The 25,061-nt window shown below is 39.1% G+C and overlaps 1 protein-coding gene and 1 non-coding gene across 2 annotated transcripts in view; one reads left to right on the top strand and one right to left on the bottom strand.

Annotated features, from left to right (window-relative positions):
- LOC124164960 (diacylglycerol kinase beta) overlaps window positions 1–25,061 on the bottom strand; it is a 651,622-nt gene that overhangs the window by 559,634 nt on the left and 66,927 nt on the right. The gene's annotated exons all lie outside the window — the stretch shown is intronic.
- Trnai-uau lies at window positions 2,264–2,355 on the top strand. Its single transcript is given in 2 exon segments — window positions 2,264–2,301; window positions 2,320–2,355. It is a non-coding gene; the product is annotated as a tRNA-Ile (tRNA).

Genomic DNA, 25,061 nt, shown 5'->3' with positions numbered 1-25,061 from the left:
CCCGGACCCCACTTGCCCTGTGGTGTTTTCCCTACACCCTACAGGGCCCCAGGGCAAGTGGGGTCCGGGGTATTTTCCCTACACCCGGCAGGGCCCCGAAATCTCCGGTAAACCACCCCAATATCAAAATCCTGGCTACGCCAGTGAGCAGGGCCCAACATTGAAGCGCCCAATATCATATTTCCAAGCAGCATAGTGACTTATTTTTTATATCATGTTTTCTCTAAAAATATATAATTGTTGATACCAATTCGGCTCAAAAATAAATTTTGTTATTTTCCACACAGTAATTATTTTTTAAAAATACCTTTTGCGACCTTTTTGGGTTATTATCAAGAGATAACAGGGTATTCTGAATGTTCTCTTTCCTCTTCATAATGACCTGAAAAGGTCGAAACAGGTAGAGTTTTTAATAAAGACTGTGTTGAATATAACCAAGTTTTTTTGAATCTATCATTTCATATTATCATATCATATCCATCTCATCATTTTGATCTAAAATTCCACGAACCATTAATTCCATACCGTTTAGGCGTTGAAAATGATAAAAATTTTAATGGTGGTATTAATCCATCTCAACATTTTGATCTAAAATTGTTATAATTTGGTGATACCTAATTCAGATTAAAATTAAGGTACCATTTTAATTCCAAAAAGAAAGAATTTAATCATCTATTTCTGAAAACTGCTTCGGTACAATAATACGAATATATCAAACGGCCTAAGTAAGGACAGTTGCTACTACTTTACCAGAGGATATTGTATTGTTACCAATGCTTCATCAACTTCATCGATAAAAAATTTCGATACCACGGGTTATTTTCCGCGTCCCTTTTATCATCGTTTGTAATGTTATGAAACTTTAATACCCAAAGTGGTTATTGAATGATATTTCTTTTAACTTATTGTAATACCAACACCTCTCCTTTATCGTGATTGTTAAATTTTGATCTAAGTAAACCTTCTAGTCGACTTACAAAACTTTAATACATTCGCTAACGTCAGCCAACTGGAATGTTGAAAATAGTGTTAGAGGCTCAACCTTTAACTCTACTTTCAGCATTCCCTCCCCGCTCAGTACTCGCTCCATCCACACCTTCTGTCTCCTCCGTATTTATGCTTCGATATTCTCCAATACTCTATAGATATTGTTTGTTAAGATGATAAAATAAAAATTTGCATTTTGATACGCCTTAATGATTACCACTTTTCGATTTTTCCGGAGATAACTCTACCTGAATGGGGTGGCCGCTTCTACCAACCCCCTACCCATTAATTCGCCCCTCTCTCCAGGGCGCTGAGGTTAGGAACGCTCCAAAGCGTGAAACGGACAGTCCCGTAGCGCTCCACCGCGCACGGAACGCACGCATGTGAGAAGCTTTACACAAAAAAAGGACGTTTGGGGGATGGGAATGGCTTTTATTCGTGAGGCGAGGGAGGTGAAGGACTTCAAGAGAGGGAGGGAGGAGAAAGGGTGGTGAAATATGAGAAGGGGAGAGTGGATATGGGGGTGAAGAGAAGACGAGGAGGGTTAAGAAGGGACGAGGGAGGGGTTGGGATGGTATGGTGCTCAAGAGCGGTTGTAAACCAAGTGACGTGGACCGGCGGGAGCGACATAAGGGCTGAGGGAGGTTGTGAGTCGTGGGTTGCCTATGTGGCAGGATACTGAGAATGATATGCAAAATTTCTGGCCAAAAATTTTATACATACTTTTATATCTGCGTCTGGGATATGAATGAATATGAATTACTACATTAAATTGATACATGAAGACATGAAAGATTATTACAGCGTGTTTTACAATAATACAATAAAAACTATTCAATTGTAAATAAATTAAAAAGAAGGGACAAGAATTTTCACATACCTTTTTTGCGATGATCTGTTTACTGATTGTAACTGATTATATTACAATTACCATCAATTTGGATTTTTTAAATAATAATAAATTGTACTTAGTTTCTCGCTGTCTGATCTTTTACTGCAGCTGTTTTTGTTTTTAGAGTTATGAATAATTTGTTTAAATAATCTTAGTAATAAGTAGTCAGAGTGGAAAATTAAAACACGTCATTATTCACGTTATAATAAAGATATTCCATAAAGTTGAGCCGGCAACGATTAAATCATTATTTCATGGCTGAATGGAACTTACGAAAGATTTTGAGAGAGCAGCAGTACCTTAAACTCTCATAAATATCACCTTAAATATGACATCGACGAGTATCCGTCAACAAGTAGCTGCTGCCCTGACGTAATATGTACCGCTCCAGTGGCGCAATTGGTTAGCGCACGGTACTTATAAGACAGTGGTCGTGAGCTATGCCGAGGTTGTGAGTTCGAGCCTCACCTGGAGCAATTTTTTTTCGCCAAAAACTGCTTCGGGCGTACAGAAAGCGATACAAATATGTTAAACGAATTAGGCTTGGAACCGCTTAAGACTCGGATTCTGCGCGCTAGGCTTAGCTTGCCTGTACAAATGAGAATATATATCTTTCTGATCGGCAAGGAGATTGGAATGCTATTGTATTTCGAGGTCCGGCAGAAAGGATAAATTGAGGTGAGACATTGGTCTTGAGCTATGCCGGGGTTGTGAATTCGATTCTCACCTGGAATATGCTAATACTTATGCTAATATAATTAGGCTGGGAGACGTTAAAATCTTCAAAGCTTGCTTTCTCATTTACAATTAAGAAAAGATATCTTTTAGGGTGATACGGAAAACATCACACTAGAATCTCACTATGTTTTTGAGTCCGACAGAAAAAAAAAGAAGAGAGATATTTTTCCGGATGGATTGTTGTAGGAAATAGTTCTTATTTTCTTTAATTCACATTTTAAACATAACTCTGCACGCGAATTTCCTTTTCTTTTTGGCTGGTGTCCGTACACCCACGCCACACGCATATTGAGATGGCTTACGAGGTATTTGATTTTCCACTCAATTTCAGCACAGATCAGCGACTCACTCGCATCCCATGGTGTTTTTTGTGTATTCCTTCTAAAAATTAACTTTACTTAAATCCGATGAGAAAAATATCACTTGTACCCCTTGGCTTCTCACCCTCTCATATGTAATTTTCTACGATGCATCCCCCTCCCACTCCCCTCACGCCAATTCTTTATACCCCAACCTCCCACCTTGGCTCTTTATACAAATACATGAGAGAGTGCTTGTTGCATTACCTTGGAAATGGCATAAGGTCTTTAAACTATGGTCCGGAGTTGAGTTTTGAATTTAGGTGCGGAAATTACCATGACGGCTTGCGAGGTATTGTGTAAACCTTATTAACGGATGTTTATGGCCCTAGGTATCCTTGATAATCGATGAGGTGGAGAAGTACACTTGTACGCATAGTAGTTGGATAAGCTAGAAGTGTTTTGTTCGATTCCTTAACAGTGAAAAAATGCGAATATCATCGCCGTTTACGCAGCAAATAGAAAATGAACAAACTTATTCCCTTGGAGACCCCTCTCCAGTGAATCTGTATACTATAAAACCCAGTGGTGGATCTATGAGGGGGCTAAGGGGGCTATTGCTCCCCCTTGGGTACTCAATTTATACTAGATAGAATGGTAATTTTTCCGACCCGCACTACTGTTGGAATTCTTTACTCCACATTGCGCCCCCCCATGTCCCTATCCTGGATCCGCCATTGATAAAACCCACTTTCGACCACTGGCTGACTGACTCACTGATACATATTTTTTAGGTGAACGAGACGAAATTCGGCAAAATCGATAGAACCGACCCCCTCTAAAATTTTCTGAAACATTTGGATAAATTGTCGAGACATTAAATTTTCTATCAATTACAGTGTTACTAACTGCCTCTATGCCTATTCCGATATTTTGGGTGAACGAGACGAGATACGACAAAAAGTAATCGACTTCCTCTGATATTGTCTGAAACCCTTGGAAAAATTATCTAAACATAAAATTTTCTATCTATTGCAGTGCTTGCCAACTGTCTCTATGCCACTAATTTTTGCGGTCATTTTGCGTCAAATAATCGATGGTAACTAGCCAATTGAAATTCTTGGAGAAGCTTGTAAATGGCAACACAGTCTGTATCACACCAGTGCAACTTCCTATGCCCGCCTTACAGTTTTGGTAGCAGGTTTTTGAGGCTGCAGAATTTTAACGAACTACGAGCGCCACTTGTAGTCTACCCATGCTTTGTATGGGGTTCGGTTAGTTCACGTGTGTTTAAGCGAGTTATTTGCACTTGAAAAACTATTTAATTGAGTTCTTCAGCGTTTTTTTTTGTAATTCTAAACACTAAAATAATTCACTGAGTGGATTTCACGGGTGAGGCAGGAGCTCGTTCGCTTAATTTTCGGCGACTGATGTTAGAATGTTTCCTATTTACAGATTCATCTGTTTATCAGCAATATCTGTTAAGAAAATGACTTCAGTATGTTTTCGGTGCCAAAGTGGTGTTTTTTGTAATGTGACAGTACAGATTGATATTCCTATAATGTTTTTCCTATCATTTGCAATGATTCCAGCTTACAGAATCATCTATGTTAAGACGGTTCATCTGTGGAGAAAATTATTAGATATAATTTTTCGTGTGGCAGTGATGTTCTTTGATAGGTGCCAGTAATGACTCAGATTGGAAGATTTTTATGTCGTGAATTGGAAACTTAGCCATAATGAATGTGCAGATAAACTTTTAAGGGACGAGGTCATCGCAATACATACATACTTGACCCTTTTTATGGAGTTTACCACTTCCCTGTATTGAGAAGGTCACATTGTTCTTTTTATTTGTTCAATCTATATCTACACATGTTTCAAAGGTATCTCCAAACCTGAATAAATTACTTAAATGCAGAGGGTATTTACTTCTTTTCATTTTGAACCAAACCTTTAATAAGATAGATATAATGAATTTATTTTTAATATAGCTCTCTTCCATTACCAAATCTGAGAAATTTGTACTATGCATCTGTTGTGGCAAATATTTAGGTAATGTATCGCGTCATTTACGTAAACATCACCTTACTGTGATGAGAATCCGTTCGCTAATGTCGTAGATAATCTCCAGTATTTATTCCATTGCTTCAAGGCGTACTTAGCAGTTACAAGTTCATAGCCTAAGGGAAAGACATACCGGCTTATAATTCGCAATATTAATGTACAGGAGTGTTAGAATCCCTGCGTAAGCTCATACAGTTCACATGAAAGAATGGTTGTTTAATTTAAAATGATAAGATTTGGCTTTATATCTCTGGAATCCAACATGTTCTCCACAAATTTTTCCTTAATTTACACGGGTTTCAATGCCATAACGACGTCTGCCAGGATTGAGGACAGGTGCTGCCATTAGTTCCGACTTTCACCGCGGCCTCAAAAACAAGCCACTTTTTTCTCGGGAGTAACAGCGGCTTGGTCTGTATGATCTTAGGTTTTCCCGGCGTATCAGTAGCAGAAAATTTCTCGGGTTTTCCACCGGTTGATTTCGTCCATGTCTCCCGACGTTTCGATCCGCGACTTGCTGATCGAAACGTCGGGAGACATGGACGAAATCAACCGGTGGAAAACCCTAGAAACTTTTCGGCAACACAGTCATTGTGGCAGTCATTGGTCCTCACCTTGTAAGAGTCAGAAAACCTGGAAGCCAAGAACTGTTTGATGTTCGTAAGGTTCAATTATAGTAGGTAAGATACCATCGAAAAAACCATCCTTGAGGAATAAACGGTAGACAAAATTGTAAGAACTGGCAGAGTGACCAGAGAAGGCCGCGAGAAAGGGGGGTCTGGGGGCAAAGTGAAAGGGAGTGTAATATATAATAAAGCGTGTTAAAAATATGCTGTAGAAAAGGGCTTCAATCATACGGTCGAATACAGAGCTGTAGTTGGGCCGGTACGGCGTACCCCCTAAAATCAAAACTCGTTATAAGCGTACCGGTTAAAATACCTTTGCGGCCGGATGTACAATACATGTTCAGCTGTTGGAATTTTTGGTGAGTGCCGCCTACATTTTTTTCCAACTACAGCACTGGTCGTATACGTTTCATGTGTGCGATTTTTACGAAGATATCATAACCTTTCATTGAAATTATTCCATAGGAAGCCCTAATTTGTGAAGAGATGAGTTATGAGAAGGGAAAGAAATACGAATAGAGTTTCGTATGCGCATAGGTACGAAACTAAGTGAGGATCTGAGGCGATGGAGATGTATATTGGCTTTGGACGTGGAATTGGGGAGTGTTGGATGAAGCTAAGGGTTTCATTTTTTTCCCTGGAAAAAGGAGACGATTCTCCGTGAGGGGGAATGATGTATATGGATAGGGTGGAGAAAAGGTATGGACGTCGCGTGAACGGAATGAGATGAAACGCGTGGAGGACGAGGAGTGAAGGTCTGGTAGAGGAGGAATAGGCACGCCTCCATGCGGGAGAAATCGGAGATGTGAGTGGAATGAGATGAGAAGGTCATCGTCCTCCTCACCCGATGATACTCTGCATACGTTAGTGGAAAATACTGTATGGAACTCTCGTGTTTAATATTTCGTTGTGAGGAGGTGTATGCTAATTTGGAGACAAACTTGATTTACCGTCTGAGAAACACGGTGAGAACTCGTCCTATACCAACTGATTCACATCTGTGTTCTACCTTTTCGTAACTACGTAGCAACCTTGCATGCTGAGTGACCAGATGCCCTCTTTTTAGGGACGCATCGCGAATTTGAACACATTGCCGAGGTTTGGGAGGAATTTTGAATCTCATGTTTGAATAATTTATTGCATTCTTCTTCTGGGTAATATTTTAATTTCTCTGGGTAAGAGTACGCCAACTTGCGGTATTAACAAGTGCAGAAAATAATACAAATCATTCAAATATTCAATATGATTTATTAGAATGCGGTGATAATCATTCTACCAATAATGTTTTGAAATTCGGGAAGCCTGAAGATGTTTTTTTTTCATTTTATTAATATTTAAATGACCCCAAAGAAGTCAATTCGCCATTTAGTAGAGGATTGACCATAAAATGTCGCCTAGTTTGCATAATTTTGATGAGATATAACATTCATTTTTGCAAAAAGCCGGGTATGCATCATAAAATTTCCTCTAAGCTATTCAAGAGGAATTCAAAGAAAGAAATCACTGGGAATTACAAACAATTCAACGTTCAACCTTTAGGTCACAGCCGAAATGAACTTTTTGAGACTTGAGCTGAATATTGTTGTGGCTATTGCTGAAAATTTACGAGAGCAGCAGTACTGTGGTAATCAAAATATGAGCATTCATTTAGATTCTTTTATGGAAAGTAAATATGTGGATTCTAAGGCGCTGGAAAAGTAGCAATACCCTTTGAGCATTATTGTAACATAGCAAAAATTCAATGTAGAATAATATCTCCGATCATCCTGGGAAGAACAATGATTCATTTCATGAGCAGTTCTCGCGAAAGCTTACTACTTCAAATGAGCAGAACAGAGGGCTTGAAATGTGTGGATGGGGTAAGGGAATGGAACAGAGGGATGGTGAGATTATTGCCAGGCCATCGGATGACCAGCGTATCGTCTCTGCATAGAAATGGAATTCCGTGCCCCAACTTTTTTTCTTGCTTGCTCAAGTGATTTTCTTGCTGAGTGTGATAGAGATAGAAAAATGAAGAGACCTCAGGAATTAAAAGACGACTTCTTTGACTTCCACTGATTCATTTTCTTGGTACGACATGTTTCGACCCATAGAGGTCATTTTCAAGTACCTATCCATAGAGGTCAATTTCAGGTACTTGAAAATGACCTCTATGGAACGAAACATTACCAAGAAAATAAATCAGTGGAAGTCGACTAAGTCGTCTTTTCAATTGTAAACATCAATTTCCACATAGTTGAGCCTGATGTCAATGAACGAATGAAGACACCTGTATTTTTCCGTTTGTTCGTCACCTACTTCCTGAGCTATTCGTTGCAAACATTCTAGGGCCTTGTCCCTTTCGCATCTTAGTTGATGACGTCACAAACGCTTTCCGAGTGTGTCGCCGCTTCTCCGCTACTCCTTGGTAAGGTTGTTTTTATCCTCGTCTTAACATTTTAGGTTATACTCTGGAGCTTGCACAAATTCATTGAAAAATTTCATCGGCCCTAAATTGCGTATGATTCAAAGTGATAGTGATCCTCATAGCCTATTCACTAAAGGATAAATAAAAATTCGGTAACGTTTTGCGTAAGTATGCCCTTTCCTTGTGAGTCCTTCATCGTAGAAACATATCTGGTTTCTTTAGAAGATAATGCTTGTTAATTTCATTTAAAAATATTTCCGGCTCTAAATTGGGAATGGTTCAAAGTGATGATAAACCTCATAGCCTATGAATTAAAGGAGAAATAAAAATTCGGTAAAGTTATGTTTAATCTCGCGCTTCCCTCTTGGGCCTTTCATCGTGGGAACGCCACTGGTTTCTTTAATTGTATGCGTACATGTTTATTTCATTTAAAATTTCTCCGGCTTTAGATATCGTATGGTTCATTGTGATAGAGAGCAGTGGTGGATCCAGAGAGCAGGTAAGTGGGGCTAAAGATCATTATACTTTATTATATAATTTTTTTTACTCACTTCCCATAGTCGGGTCGGCTTGAAATTTTGCACACTCGCTTGCATATTGTGACAAAACAATATTTTTTTAAATCAGAAATTTGAATTTTTTCCATTGTGCTCTAATTAATTTACTAAATTTCCACGTTAAAAATTGTTTATTAAAAACAATTGGAACTTGGTTACAAATAATTTTCTCATATATTATAATAATCTACATCCTTCCTTTAATGTTATTTTTTTATAATCCCCCCTTGGGTTTCCGATTTGGACTAGATAAAACGGTGATTTTGTTCAGTTGTCGAGTATATGCAGGAGAGAAGATCCCCCTACCTCCCCCCCTGTCCCTAATCTGGATCCGCCGCTGATGAATCCGCTGAGGAAGACGTGTTATATGCGTGTTAATTTCAAGTAAAATTTCTCTGGCTCTAAATAGCGTACGGTCCAATTTAATACTAGTGAAACTAACTGCCTATCCGTTAAGAGAAGGATGAATTCGGTGGATATTTGAGTTATCAGGCACATTCCATTTGAGCCCTTTACCATGGAAACGCCATTGGGTTTATTTAAAGATCATGCGAGTTAATTTTTTTCGAAATTTCTCTCACTCTAAATAGCGTATTGTTCAAAGTGATGGCGAACCACTTAGCCTATCCATTAAAGGAGAAAAACGAATTCGGTGAAGATATTTTTAATCACGCCCTTTCCTTGCGAGTCTTAAAGATCGTGGAAACGCCTCTGTTTTCTTTAAAAGATTATGCGTCTTAATTTGGTGCGCAGGTATATGGGTAGAAACTTGCTCATTAACATCGATGAATGATGCATACACGGTACGTTGGGTTGCGTGTTTCAATCCTGCGGAAACTTGTATATCATGAATGTTTCTTCCCCTGAGGGAAGTGGTTTTGGCCCTTTTACGTTAAACTCCCCCGGAAGAGGAGATTAATCCATGAGCCCATTCCTGCGCGCATAATTAATCGCGAGGGTGCCCTAAGAATACAAGGTTGGAGCCAAACGACGTTACCAGCCGAGAGATAAGACTCACGCCGAGTTCGGCGTGACTCTCAACAATTACGATGCGATGATGGAACTATATGTAAACAGGTTTATTTTAATGCTTCTAATCGACTCAGGCGTAATGGAGTGGAAGTTCTAAGTATTGAAAGTAGTAGAAGAAAGTAGTTCTAAGTATTATGTAGTTTCAAAACCTCCTTTGACGGGCACTTTTCTTCCGTTTTTTTCTAACCTGGTATACAGCAATTGCTTCAACGGCATTTGGCAGTATGACGTTTTTCAACTTTGGAAAGCTACACACAACTGACATTGTACCGGACGCGGGCGGATTTCGTCCGCGCCGATGTGAACGATGGCGACCTCTCTCCGCGCGCGGATAAGGTTCCATTGCCGTTAATGGAAGCTCACACGTGGACAAATTATATTCATAAGCGCGTAGTTCACTACATATGGTCGCTAAAGCGACTTTTAATGTTCTTCATGCAACAATAGGGTGGGCTCAAAAACCTCCTGTAATGTGCGCGACTTCCCGCGCCTGAGTTTGCCCTCATAAGGAAGATTTTCATCTCCCGAAGATTAGAAAGAAGAAGATAGTGGTGAATCATGTGCTAAATTATATCAGAGCTGTTTAAGAAACTTCAGACGAAAATATTTATGCGGAAGAAATTCTGAACGATTGTGAAATGAAAAAAAAAGATGAAATTCTTAAAACAAGATTTCGGAATGGACTGGGCTTGAACTCGTTTCCTCCGAAGATGTTTAGAGTAAACATTTCTGGAAAGAAAGAAAACTTGCGCCATCTTATGAGAAAATTTAAAAATATTTTGCCATATGGAAACTAATATGTTAATGACAGCACTTTGGAACAAAATTTCAAAATTGTGGTTATTGAATATTATACTGTCCTCAAAAGCGAGTAAGTGTGCAATATTTCAAGCCAATTCGACTATAGAAAGTGGGTTAAAAATCAATTACAGGATTCCATCAATGAAACAAAAAACAGACGAAGCAACTCAAGAAAAAGCGTGTAAAAATCAACGCGGTTGGAGGATTGAATCTTCTACCAGTCATGCACTTGTGACGCATGTCACTTAAGTTATCCTCTATACTACACATATTACCATTTTCGGTAGCGTTTAAATGAAAACTAAATGGGATCCTATCATTATATTTTTTGACTTGAGTTTCACGTTAAATATTTTAAAATATTTGAGCCGTATTGAAATATGTAAGAGTCTGGTGCCAGTGGGAAAATTGTCGGGCTTAAAAATCAATGACAACATTCAATCGCTGAACCAGGCAAAAAAAATGAAGCAAGTTAAAGGAAAGCGTGTAAGAAAAAAAAACAGTTGAGTGGAAGTGATGCGTCCTCTTAAGTGTTAACCCTACCTAGGACTACTGGATGGAAATTATCGTGTTATATCCGGGTTGGGTCCAATGGGCCCTGGAACTTTATGTTTCCCTGTTACCATTTTATGATGAATTTTGGCTGAGGAAAGAGACATTTTTAATATTTCTTACTTCCTCAACAATTCCTTCACGTCTTTATAGCTATTAAATTATTTTATTCGGCACTATTTCTGCCACAAAGCATAATATATATTCACACCAACAGAAATATCACTCCAACTTTCCCATTTTATAAATGTTTATTAACACAATTCGATTGACACTCATTACATCATGGATCTTTTGGCACTGCTAAATAAGGTATATTACAACTTCAATGGCACAAAAGAATGATGCTATCATGCTACTGCAAGCAATGGTTGCATAAAGTTTCTGAAACTCTTGGCATATATATATCGCACATCGTGAATAGGTAGTTGGTGCATTTCTTTCCTTTTTGTAACTACACATATGACAGAGGGACATTCTTGCTAATGTTAGCAAGGGATGTGTCACATTTTCTTTTTCTCGATATCAATCTTTCGATTGTTGACTTTTTTCTTGGAGATACTCAACTCTATCGGGGCACCCAGCTAACTCTTCGTTTAATTAGTTTATTTGGAGGCTTTTGACTATTTTAATGACTCCATATGACATGAGCATTAATTGATCCGATATAAACCATGCCATAAAATATTGCGAGAGGCCAACTCTGGCTCATTCCTTTGCTACTGTAGCTGAGCGCCAATTTATCAATGGTATCTGCACCACCCTTGGAACTATCATAAAACAAAATCACTCCTGTTTTTTTTCGGCGTCATGGAAGTGGAAAGAGCGCACTGCGGTTTCAGACGAAAGAAAAGAGGAAAAGCGAAATGCTCGAGATACCCTACGAGAGAACGTGAGGTAAGAGTTCAGAGTGGGGAAACAGAGTATATGGAGTTAGACCAAGATAAAGGAATGCGCTAGGTGGTGCTCCTCCGAGTGGAGAGAGCGCGAAAGTATATGATAATGGGCTTGATGGATAAAGGGGTTTCGGATAGATGGGACTGCGTGGAGAGAATGAGGAGATGTTGGAAATGCGAACGTGTAGGGTGGCGGTTTCATGCCGCATATATATACACACGCATATATGTATAGTAATGCGTTAAGACGAGGAGAGAGGATGGTTTGGAGTCAGAAGAGGATGTGTGGGATGTTTCCTCTGGGTTATTTGGTTTCTCAGTGGCGGGATGCTACTTCAGTGCGGTCTTCCGCCGTAAACCACCACTTGCAAACTTACACTAAGTATTTGCGAAGGTTGCCGAGGAGGTAATGTACCACAATTCTTTTCTCAGCCGACAACAATGGTGCGAATTTAAAACGTTACGTATGCATCATCTGAAGTTTCATGAATGTACGTGCAAAATTTCTGGCTCATGCGACAGATAGCGTGGCTGCAGCAACGTTTCAAAATGGCATCTGTAAGCGGTGTACGTAGTAAGCAGTGTGCCGTCATTGAATTTCTCATTGCAGAGAAATAAACTGGGAAATATTCGACGGTGGGAACTAAGCGACAGATAGCGCAGCTGCAAGACCGTTTCAAAGTGGCATCTGTAAGTGATGTACGTAGTAAGTAGCGTGCCGTCATTGAATTTCTCATTGCTAGAGATGAGTGAAAATCGCAAATGCGATAAATGCGATATAGATGCGATGTGCACAAATAAATGCGACATAGATGCGATGACTGGACTTTTATGATATTTTTATGCAAATTTGCATTTTCGACGGCAAAAATCGTGCATTTTGTGCCGAGCGCAGTTTAAATGCTCCGCCGGCACTCAACGCTTAAAGCATGTGAGCGTCTGGCCAGCTGCTAGTTGGCTGGGACTCCACGTGGCCGCGAACTACAATTGGGCGCGGGCAAGCCACACCTCTGCTACTATATGCCTTATTCCTTAATTTATTATTGATCTACAGCATAATTATTTAAAATATTATGTATTTTGTCATATAACTGTGTTTCACTACATTTTATCGTCATCTACCTCATTAGGAAAATAAAAAAATAGACGCTACAAAATACGATAAACTGTTATTGAAAGTGCGATAAAATAAAAATGAGAGTGCGATTTTCACGTGTCTCTACTCATTGCATAGGAAGAAACAGTGGGAAATATTCACAAAAGTTTGTGCAAAATCTCTGGAGCATCTGCTGTCACCAGGAGTACAGTTCAGTGCAGTTCGAGTTCAGTCGTGGACTCAGAGAACGAGGACATCGGAATGCGGTTCGGCGCTGCTCTTAGATTTGTAGCGGCCGGGGAGGCCATCCACGGATGTCTCACCTGATATGTTGCAGCAGGCTGGTATTGCCATTTGCGAATAAAGACACATTACGACTCGGGATTTGGCGCTAAATCTGTTAATCAGTAGAGAAAATCGATGCTTCCAGCGACTTCGGCGCCGTAACAGCCCAGGAGATGTGTTTTTTCAGCACGATAACGCTCGGCCCCACACAAGTTTGAGGACGGCTGAACACATACAAAACAGGGTTAAACAGTGTTACCCCATCCTCTCCGCAGCCCTGACCTGGCTCCCTCAGACTTCCACTTGTTTGGGACATTAAAGGATGCCATTCGTGGAAGACATTTTGAGGACGACGAGGAGGTTATTCGCACAGTGAATAAATGGCTCCGTGGTCAGAACTAGGGTTGGTAACAACAGGGCTTGCACGCCCTTTCTTCACGCTGGATTACGGCCATAGAAAGGGACAAAGATTGCGTGGAAAAATTTGGTGTCTAGCTGACACATTATTCCTTCGTGTGTGTAATTCTCATTTTGTGCAATAAATAACTGTTGAAAAAATATGGTGCATTACTTTCTGGGCAAGCCTCATATGTACAATGTACCGCATAAAATTTCCGAAGTAGTTTTTAAGTGTGCCGTAATTCATTGCAAAATACTCGTCTTGGAAAATTGGGTGGAAGATCCCAGTGTGGATACAAAGGTCTACTGTTTACCATTATTCAATACCATTATACTTGTATTCAATTCTTGATTTTTCTAAATGTATTTTTTTATTTGAAGTGATCAATTTGCATGTGCACCATCATTCGCCATCACCATCATCACCATCATTTATTCCTTCCTCATCTGCTTTTCGTGGAATTTGATTGCACGGAGTCCACCAGACAGCGAAAGTTACTGTACTAATGCCCAAAGAAAGGATTACCACAGCGATATTTCTCGCTAGACCACGTGACACGAAACCTAGAAATACTTGATAATTACCTGGTAATTTGAACCTCCTTTAGTGATTCTGGGTGTATTTGAAATCTGTTGCTGACGGACAATAATTAATAACGATTATTAATTATTGTATCCATCGTCTAAGTTTTATAAGAAACTAGCGCGACATGTTTCGGCATCTCCAAGCTCATGTATTGAAATAATCGTTCTTGTATTAAAAACTATTTTTTATGAGTCTAAATTAAGTATTCAACCATAAATATTTTAAAAAAAACCTGCGGAAAGAATCTTCAAGATGCAGTTATTAGCATTTTTCCATAGTGATCTCCATTTCGATACAAAATAGGCCCCTCCTTAAATATATTTTTATCAATATGTGGCCTTACTCCATGTATCTCTTCCTATCCAAGTAGGTAAGAGAGGATGATGGTGTTATCATTTGTAGCAAATCTTCATTTTTTATTTTACACTACGAGGAACGTCACGCAGTGGTTGCATTAATATGTTATATTTCTTCAAACAACAGCGGTAAAAACTCTATCGTAATTATAGCACTTTAACAGTTTGGTTTTCCACTCAAATTACTAAAATAAGATCATGATTGGGAATGTCCATCGAAAATAAATGACATTGACATTAAAATTTGACAATAAAATATAAGGACAATGTCATTAGATTTTCAATAGTTTCGTTACGTGGCGAGAAATGCGTAAACGGTGAATAAAATAGATTTGAGAGCTAAAGACAGATTGTTAGCGATTGACTTAATATTTTTCTTGTATGGTTTTCAATGGTCCATGTTTCTGGCACGTAGAATACCCCTTGATTAGGTAGTGACGTGTGTAAAAAATGGGCTTTTAATTTTTTTTTTCTCCGTTCCTTGCAGCTCACACAACATACTTTTCCGAGCTGGTTACAAATGAAGAACTGAAAGCGCGGAAAAAAATGAAAGCTGTGTGGCCAGCACGGTAGGCACGTTGAAATGTTTTTTTTCCCTCACACATTAGCGGTTAACACTTCATCTTAAATATAACTCTTTACCTGCCACGTTTTCCTCTCAACTTTTGGAGATGAAGTCATAATTGGGAATGGCAATGACATTCAAATGAAAGGGAATGAGAGTCAAAGTCAGTATATTTTTTTTCAATTTAATTACGTGGAGCGAAATGTGTAAACGGTAATTAAATTGATTGGAGTGCTAAAAACAGATTGTTAGCGATAAAATCAAAATTTCCTGGTGTATGAGTTTCTTGGATGAATAAATAACACTGATACCATTTATTTTGAAAGAAAATGTATTAATTGAAGAAACCCTTAAAAGGAATACCACGCAGTTAAGAGTGAGTTTTCTTAAACTTTCTTTCCTAACACCTTCTACAGTATTACAGATTCCTCCTGAAATATCCTGTATTGTTTCAGTACGTGGAGCGAAATGGTGATTAAAATCGGTTTGAGCACTGGTGACTTCGAACTGATATTGTTTTCCAATGTTCCATGTTTCTGAAATGTAGAGCATCCATAGATATACCAGTGACGCATGTTACAAAGGGGCTTTTAATGTTTTTTTTTCGTTTCTTTCAGCTCGTACCACGTACCTTTCCGAGTTGGTTACAAATGAAGAACTGATCGCGCGGAAAAAAATTAAAAAGTTGCGGAAAGAACTCAGTGGGGCACATCGCACAGTGGGCACGTTAAAATGTTTTTTTTTTCTTTCACCACTTAGCGGTAAACACTTCATTCTTCTTTTTTTTTCATCCCTCGTCCCCTCCAGTGGTTCGTCAGAGGACCACGCCATTTTTTTTATTTCAAACCCTTCTTTCCCCTCCATTTTTTTCCGGAAACTCTTCAACTCTTTCCCTGCGTGCCAGGGACCTCCGCAGCAGGAATGCCTAATGAGCTCTCGACTTTTTGACTCCAGTTCATGCCGATGGCTCTGTGCGCGCGAAAAAAATATGTGGGTTGAGACGAGAGGGCCGTGGATGCGGTGGGTAGGTATGCCGTAAATTCGTGTGTGAGACTCAGAGAAAGATATGTATGTGTAGGTATAAATGGAAATAGTGGCGTATGGAATGAAGTCTTTTCGAATAATGTATGCAGTCATCGAGGAAACTGCGTTTAAATCGTGATATTCATTGCTATGAGGGAGCCCGTCCCCCATCCCTGAATTTAGATTATGTAAAGAAGCGGTTTCCAACCTTTTCTTCCTCCCATACCCCTATACATGTATATAACTAACTAGGCTTCCTATGACCCAACTATACCCTTTACACACCCGCTTGAAGAATTCAAGCGCCAATATACTCGTTTAATATATATATAAAGCTGCAATTTTTATTAACCATTGACTCATTGACACAAATTCACAGCCCAAACTGCCGGGGTTACGGAGATGAAATTTTCGGTGGTAAAATAATGGTCCCCCAGTAATGTAAAGTGGATATTTTTTATTACATTATTTCACTACAGTTACATGGCTTTTAGTAATAATTAATTGTATAAATAGGACTTTTGTTTTAAATACCTCATATGATATGTAAATACATAAATTAATTAAACTTCTTTTTGCTCAAGGGTGGGCACACAGAATTACTTAGTTATACAGGAATATCGGCCTCCCTCCCCCCCGTCTACCACCCCCCTGGAGCTGAAGGACCAGGAGCTGGCGTGCATTTGGGTTTTCCGTGGGTTTTCTGCACCAGGGATCAATCACGCCCACTAAAGCACCACCTATCCCCGTCAACCGTTTTTCTACCCTCCATATTTACCCTCTCCTTTGCACTCTTCCGTCTACCCTCACTTTTCTTCCTCTTCTCACTTGGGAAAGATGAGTTGCGTCCCATCGAAAATTTGAAGTAACCATTCCCCATAAGTTCCCTCCTTTTATTTTTCGTTTATCTTTCCTGTATAACTAAGTATTTCTTTGTCCCCATCCTATGGCAAAAAGAAGTTTAATTTCTTTATTTATGTTGCTCGTGTGAGTTTATTTCAAAATCATATAATATGTATGCATATTTCCTGGTCAAGAGATACATAGTTCCTGGCTTCCGCCATTACCGATTATTTCGGCGTACCCCTTAAGGGTACACGTACACGCGGTTGGGAATCACTGATCTAAAGGATGAACAAAAGTTGTGAGATCACAGAGATGGTAGGCATATTGATCATTGGAGACCCTGTACAAAGGAAACTCCGACCCAAAGGATACCTTTCTCTCAAAGCTTTAAAGTCAATATAAAATTCCTTTTGTCTTTCTGGCTCTCTAGCATCAAAGGTTTATTATTGGGAAAGTTTTGGTACAGATGAGACTCACTCGTATCTCTGATTTTGGCTCTCTGTTTTTGATAGGTGATCATTGCCTTCGAAGAGTTTAAATTGACTCGTAGACATCCATAAGACACGTTCTGTGACCTGTTCGAATGTTATAAACATATTAAATCGCTAATTATGTGGCAAATATTATGAAATGACTAGGATTATAATACGCTATTTGGAAAAAATGAGTATACGAAATAATATATTTAACTACAATGTTAGTATCTTAGATATTTAATTAAACTTATTTTAATTTAGAAAATCGTGAGGATAGGTCTATTTTTTGAAATTCCTTTTTTTAGTCAACTTTTCGTATAATTTATTTCAAATTTTGGCATATGTTCCTAAGTATTTCTTCGTGGAATGCTGGTCATTGCAATGAATGTATATGCTCTGATGACGCGACGTTATTTCAAGATTAATGCTAGTATAGTCTTATTCGTGATAAAATTTTGGCAAGATTTTAAAATATAAATTAGATGTACAGTCATTGTTAACGCCACTGACATTTGAATGCATACTCGATGTGCTTGTAACCGAGTTCTGGCAGCCTTTGAAATCAGAATAGTTTCAGTGACTAATGTCGAGTGAAAATTCACGGAACAACTGAAATTTGGGAAAGTGCGGAGCGTGATAGAGTAGTGTGATTTTCGGCTTATTTCGGAGAGCCGTCGGTGATGCATTTTGCCCTCCATTTACTATCGCAACGCAGGGTGCTGAAGGGTAGAATTTCCAATCTAAAGCTCATTGCAATCAACAAGGTAGCTTCTGCGTTTCGACAGCACAATGCCGAGCTGTGAAAGCCCGTTTAGCCAGTGGGAATATATACGCCAGCTTTGGCGTTTTCACTCACTAGCAGTAGCGCCTATTTGCCCAGCCTGGGCCCCGCAATCAGCGTGATTTGCCTCCAGTCCTCCACCGCCATTTATCCATCTGCATTCTGGCAAAGTTCCATCCGCTCGCTCAAAAGAAATACCCTATCCCTCAAAATCTCAATAATGGGAAAGAGCCCAATGCCTATGAATGAGATCTGGCTAATTAGATTTAGGGGTTCAACGAAATGTGAGATGGGTGCGCATCTGTTATAGTGAATTGAAATCAGGATAAGACATAGTGATACTTTCTACGTACTAGTGACGTGCCTAGTAGTGTCACTTTGTACGATGCTTTTAGTGAAGTAATTCTTTCACGGATGAGGGTTGAAAAATCTTGCATTTGATTTTAATCATAATTTATCGTTTATATAAAGTGGAGAATAAAAATGTAATTCGAAAGATTCCTATGAAGACCTATGGACTTTGGTTCATTAGCAGTGAGCTGCAATGCACAGCAATTGGTACGCCCCATTTTCCTTTTTTTTTATTTATTTATCAGGATGGCGCATATAATATGCCAACAATTTACTGTACGAGGAAATACTACAGATAGCGAATATTTTAAATTGTAAAAAAATATGCTGTGTATACATCTAACTTTTTTCTGTCGCTCACTCTTGGTTCGATATCCCAGGAACCAAAGGTCGGGAATGAAAGATATTTGAGGTGATACTCTGAAAATATGTAACGAGTCGTTGTAGAAGACAAAAAGTGGTATAATAATCCGAGAGTGATATCATCTTCAGTCATGTCCGAAAAACACGTAAAAATACCAAAACTTCATAACTTAAAGCGTGCAATGTGGCACGTTTTCCCGGTATCAGATGGCAAAAATAATTTTCATTATTTGTTTTCTCACCAAATGAAACAAAACTTGGGGGGCATCGCTAGAGAAATTCGAAAACTTTAAAAGCAAGGAACATTCTTATGAACAATATTACAGCTTTCCTACCTTTTCTAATATTAAGTACTTTATGAGTGTATTTTCTAATCTTAATCTTAAATTCGCCCTCATGATGTAAAAAGGTATAGTTAATTATGAATCTTGTCCCTCATGCACTGCGGAAAAACCACTCTAAGTAGCAACACTATTCACATATGTCAGATATACTGAACGATTTGTACTACGTAAAATGTATTTTGACCACTTGACGTTTTACTCTGCTTAGGTTCTCAACTTGTCAACAGCAAATGTCACAAGCGCAAAGAAAAAGACCACAATAAAAGGTATGCCAAATGATATAAGAGTAATCTGGCATTTCAAATGGGAAAATGGCCATTTTCCCTCCGAACAACTCAAAGTTCAATTAAAACATGTACTTACACCACTTTTTTCAAGCAAATTGTACCGTATACAAAAACTTACTCAAAAATATAAAGAGTTTTGTGGGAGATGGGTAAATAGATTGAACCTAATTTGGTTCTTCTCTCTGAGAAGGATGTCGTCACAAAGCGAGGTTTGAGTGGGTTTTGAGGTGGCGTAAAGGTCGACGTGGTCCGCGTGACCGACCATGCGTATTGCGTGGCAACAACAACCCTACCGCAACCCTTGGATTGCCGTCTTAGAACTAATTTTGAAGGCGGCCCTGAACGTGTTATCTCTTGGGCGTCGGGGAATACAGGCGGACTCGGAATTGCACCATGAGGATTATCACAATTGGCTGACCCGAAATAAATATACACGAGCAAGAGCGCTGATCATGGATGCGTTCCTGCCACTCTGAAGGTCGCGGGTTCGAGTTCCAACTGGGTATAAGGACATGGGTGATCGTTAACCCATTATAACCCAATTTTGCTCATAAGTAACATCAAAAATGTATACATTTTCAGTTTTATTTAGGAAAGATTAAGACTAGGTCTTTAAGTGGTCTTTAGTGCTGTAAAGTTGAATTACGACTTATGTAGCAGCCACAATAATTACGATTAAAGCTAAATATGGGTTCTCTTTGGCGAATGGATAATAAAAATAAAGAGTATACTTTTCATGAAAGCTTCCGCGTGCATTTTGACAGAAGGCATTGATTCTTCCGGTATTCCTTCCGCGTTGATCCATTTTTCTGGACAATATTTCGCCAACGTTCCAGCTGGCTTACTCAGGTACCCTGAAGTTCCGATGCAGAATTTGGTCTTTTATATATACACCCTGAATGGCACCTTTTTGTGGAGGTGTGCTCTGATTGGTCGAAATCCTTGAAGACCGCGGGCTGGCGGCTAACCCCTCGATAGAAGACCAAAATCTTCATCCACACTACATGTGACTTGTGGAAGCCAGCGGGAACGTTGGCGAAATATTTTCCAGGAAAAATGCATAAACTATTAAGGAAACCCGGAAAAATAATATAAATTGTAAAAATGAAGAGGAGGTATTGGCCTCGGTGTTAATTACTGCGAAGCTACCTCGAGCGCCCAATTATAAGTATACCCTTTGATACTCACTTACCACTCCGTTCCCTTCCACACATAATATTTTCCTCCCCTCTTCAGGGCATTCAGAGGACGTAAGCTTCCGCTATGACCGTACCCACTGTGACATCGGGATCCCTCAAATAATATTAACTTATTTCTTGAAGTCAAAATTTGCCATTCCCCCTCTTTATTATATGTCTTCTCTCTTCAACTCTTTTTAACAATCCCTTCCTTTTTATCAACAACACGTAGCAACGTTCTTTTAAATAAACAGTACACAATCTAAAACGTCAACCAAGCGAAACTTACATTAACGTATAAATTAATAAAATCAGATACTCAAATAACGAACGATATTAAATAAATAAAGTTAAATAAAATAAATAAAGTGAAGTTAAATTAATAAAGAGAAATTAAATATATAAAGTTAAATTTAATAAAGAAAAGTGGAGGTGGAATGGTTCGTCATCATAACACCTCATCGTCCCTACTCCTTCCTATTCCTTCCTCCTCGGGCACATCTGCATACGCTTTTCTTCCTTCAGATGGGGTGACGCAGATGGCCTCTCGCATTTTCCATTTTGCATCCCCTTCCTGTCCCATACCTTCCGGCCAAACTCCCCTCGGGTTGGTTTCATCCCCGCCTGGCTCCAAACCCTCCAACCCCTTATGCACCGTCTCGTCACCTAACCTTCTATCCCATATTCTCCTCTCTCTCAAACCAAGTAGGTTGGAATATATTGGATGGGGCACCACCGATTCCGAGCGTGGTGTGAAGTGTGGCAGGAATGGGGGTGCTTGGGTAGGATAAGCCACGCCCACTCTGACCAAAGTATTGACAATCCTATGAGCGTCAATGCTTACTATTTGGTGACATTTTTTGTCATAATTTGTTTATGGATTTGATTATGGATAAAAAATATGGCGTCTATAGAATGCACGCAGCAAACCGTCTTTAATTCCTTTATTGGTAGGCTTCCCGAAGTTAAGTCTAAAACTTATTTTCCCTGGGAAAAATTATTATCAATCACCACGGTTACGTTCTACTACTAGCTCGGCTGAAAATAAAATTTTACGAGTGTAAACTAGTAATTTTCCTGCACTTATTCTGGTATTTGATTTTATTATAGCCGATGTAAATCTAGCGATTACAAAAAGTATATTTTCAAGGATAATCCCCACCAGTAAAGTGGCTAACAGATACAGAGTTTATACATTCATAGAAGAATCGCAAATTATTGAAAAAATCATGTGACAATCATCGGTGAGTAAATACTAGTGATTATGATAGCATTTTCTACTTATTGTAGTGAATTTTCGGAACAAAACTTAGCCACCTAAAAATATTAGTCAGACATTTAAGTCCAAAAATTGTCAAGCTAAGATGACGGAATTTTGACCACGCTAAAACTCGAAAACAGCTCCTCCAAATATTTACAACCTCCTTGGCGCTACCAGTAAAGTGGCTAACAGGACAGAGTGATAAAATATTAATAGAAGTAATTCTTCGTTAAAAATTTCGCGGGTGCTCTTCATTATAAATGAAAAATTTTGGGCTATGTCAATTCTTGGTTGGCTCCAACGTTTCCCGACCGATGCTAGTCGCTCTCTCAAGGGATTCTGAAGAGTTGGGAGTTTAAATTCTTATATATAGGTACCTGTGTTAGGTGGTGGGGGGAGGGGAGCGGGAGGTTGGAGGAGTGGGTTGTTGATTGTTTTTTTCTCACTATGGGTTGTCAAATACGGCTAATTTTAATGCCGGTATCCCTGTTGAAATTGTTCTTTTCTTCTTTAGATATTTTATTCATAATTAATAGAAGTATCGTGAACTATGGGAAATCTCCTATGATAATCATCGGTGAGTAAATACTAGTGACTATGGTTGCATTTTTTACTTAATGTTGCGTATTTTCAGAACAAAACTTAACCACCTCAAAATATCTACATCTACATAATACCCTGCGAGCCACCTCTACGGTGTTTGGCAGGGGGTGACCAATCACCAACATGCATCATGCAAGAGGACCGCCGCATGCACACCGCACGGTCATAGAAATATTACGCACCCTAAAAAAATATACATTCTTATTCATAAAAAATTGCTAATGGTTAGAATTTCCTAGAGCAAATACATGTAAGGTTAGAACTATGAAAAAACATGCAATGAGTGATCCAAGCGAGCGACGCCATTAATCCTATCTATTGAGACAACTTTGCTATCCATAATAGTCATAGACCTCAATAATATTAGTCTGAGACCGAGTCCAAAAATTGTCAAACTAAGATGGCGGAACTATGACCGCACCAAAAACTCGGAAACCGTGCCTAGATTACAACCTCCTCTCTCTCAACCAACCAGTCTCCGCCTCTACTCCACGGTCGTCCTCGACATAATAAAACTTTTCACCGCATCTCCCTCTTATCCTGAGAACCCGCAACCCCCAACACTCCCCTGTTTTGTCTTTCCTCCGCTCCAGTCCCATATAATCCAATCAAGCTCCTCCCGTCTTTGTTTCGGGCTCGGGTCCGCACTCTGTCTCCGCTTCCATTACCATCTACCTCTCCTTTCGTCTTCCTTCCCAACGCCTCGACCATATCTTCGTGCCTATTTTTCTAAAACTTTACTTTTCTTTTTAGCGCATTTTCTCTTATGTCCGGTATTCCTTACGCGTCGATCCATCTTAGGATTTAAGGATTATCACAATTGGCTGACCCGGAATAAATATACACGAGCAAGAGCGTGGATCGTGGATACGTTCTTGCCACTCTGAAGGTCGCGGGTTCGAGTCCCACCACGGTATAAGGACATGGGTGATAGTTACCCCATTATAACCCAATTTTGCTTATAAGTAACATAAAAAATGTATACATTTCAGTTATATTCATGAAAGATTTAAACTTGGTCTTTAAGTGGTCTTTAGTACAGTAAAGTTAAATTACGACTTATGTAGCAGCCACAATAATACGATTAAAGCAGAAAATTTTCACATTTTTAAAGTGAGTTAGTTGTCTTGAAATTAAATTTCTTCCGGAAGAAACTATGGGTTAGAAAGGGTCAAATGTAAATTGTTGCATATTATCGTCGTAAAAAGCCAAATATGTGTTCTCCTTGGAGAATGGATAGTAAAAATAAACAATATACTAACACGAAAGCTTCCGCGTAGATTTTGACAGTAGGCATTGATTCTTCCGGTATTTCTTCCGCGTTGATCCATTTTCCTGGACAATATTTCTCCAACTTTCCAGCTGACTTACCCTGATGTACTGAGCGACCAATGCAGAATTTGATCTTTTTGGCGCCTTTTTTGTGGAAGTGTGCTCTGATTGGTCGAAATCCTTGAAGACCGCGGGCTGGCGGCTAATTCCTCGATATAACACCAAAATCTTAATCCACACTTCAGGTGGCTTGTGGAAACCAACGGGACTATATTGCGACCATGCATATATTTACTTTTTCGACAATATTTTCGTGCCTATTTTCCTCTACCTTACTTTTCTTTTTAGCGCATTTTCTCTTTCACGGAAATAAAGGCGCTATCTAATTTCTAATGTATAAAATTCCCGTGTCACAGTTTTTTTTGGCCAAACTCCTCCGAAACGGTTGGACTGATTCCTATGAAATTTTGTGTATATCTTCAGTAGGTCTGAGAATAGGGTGTAAACTGTTTTTCATTCCTCCGCAGGACCCATGAGGCCCTAGAATGGGCCCTAAGCCATTTCCCTAAGAAATACATATCAAGTTCGTTCTTAGTGCTTGCAGAGTTTTTCTTTTGCATATTTTAACTAGTGATAATGGTCAAATATGGTTGAAAGATATGCCATTGGAAAGAAAAATAAATACACATTTTTATTCTTGCATTTGAATTTCGTTTTTCACATGATTTACAGTGAATTCTGAAAAAAATCCATAAAAAGGTGAAAATTTAGCGTTTTCGGCTTACTGTCCCCTTGGCGACCGTCAGTTTTGTTAATTTCGATCGACATCACTTTTTAAGTTTAGTCTTAAAAATCTATCGGTAAAGTTTGCGATACCAACGAAGCTGTGAATTAAAAGAGAGAGACGACTACATATAGAGGTACAGAAAAAGGAAAAGTAACAAAATGTTTGTCAGACAATTCGGTGTGATTACCCACCATTCTCGATGATCGAGACTGGACTGCCCAGAGCGAGTCCTGAAACGCCATCGAAACTTCTGTCATACATTTTGTAAGTGTTTCTTTTTCCGTGCCTCTATGTGTAGTCTTCTCTTCATTAATTTATCTAATTGTCATCGTAAGAAGCGTTTTCCCC

Source organism: Ischnura elegans, chromosome 9 (assembly GCF_921293095.1).
Source record: "Ischnura elegans chromosome 9, ioIscEleg1.1, whole genome shotgun sequence".
In the NCBI taxonomy this organism is placed as follows: domain Eukaryota; kingdom Metazoa; phylum Arthropoda; class Insecta; order Odonata; family Coenagrionidae; genus Ischnura; species Ischnura elegans.
This window is presented reverse-complemented; position numbering and strand designations above follow the sequence as displayed.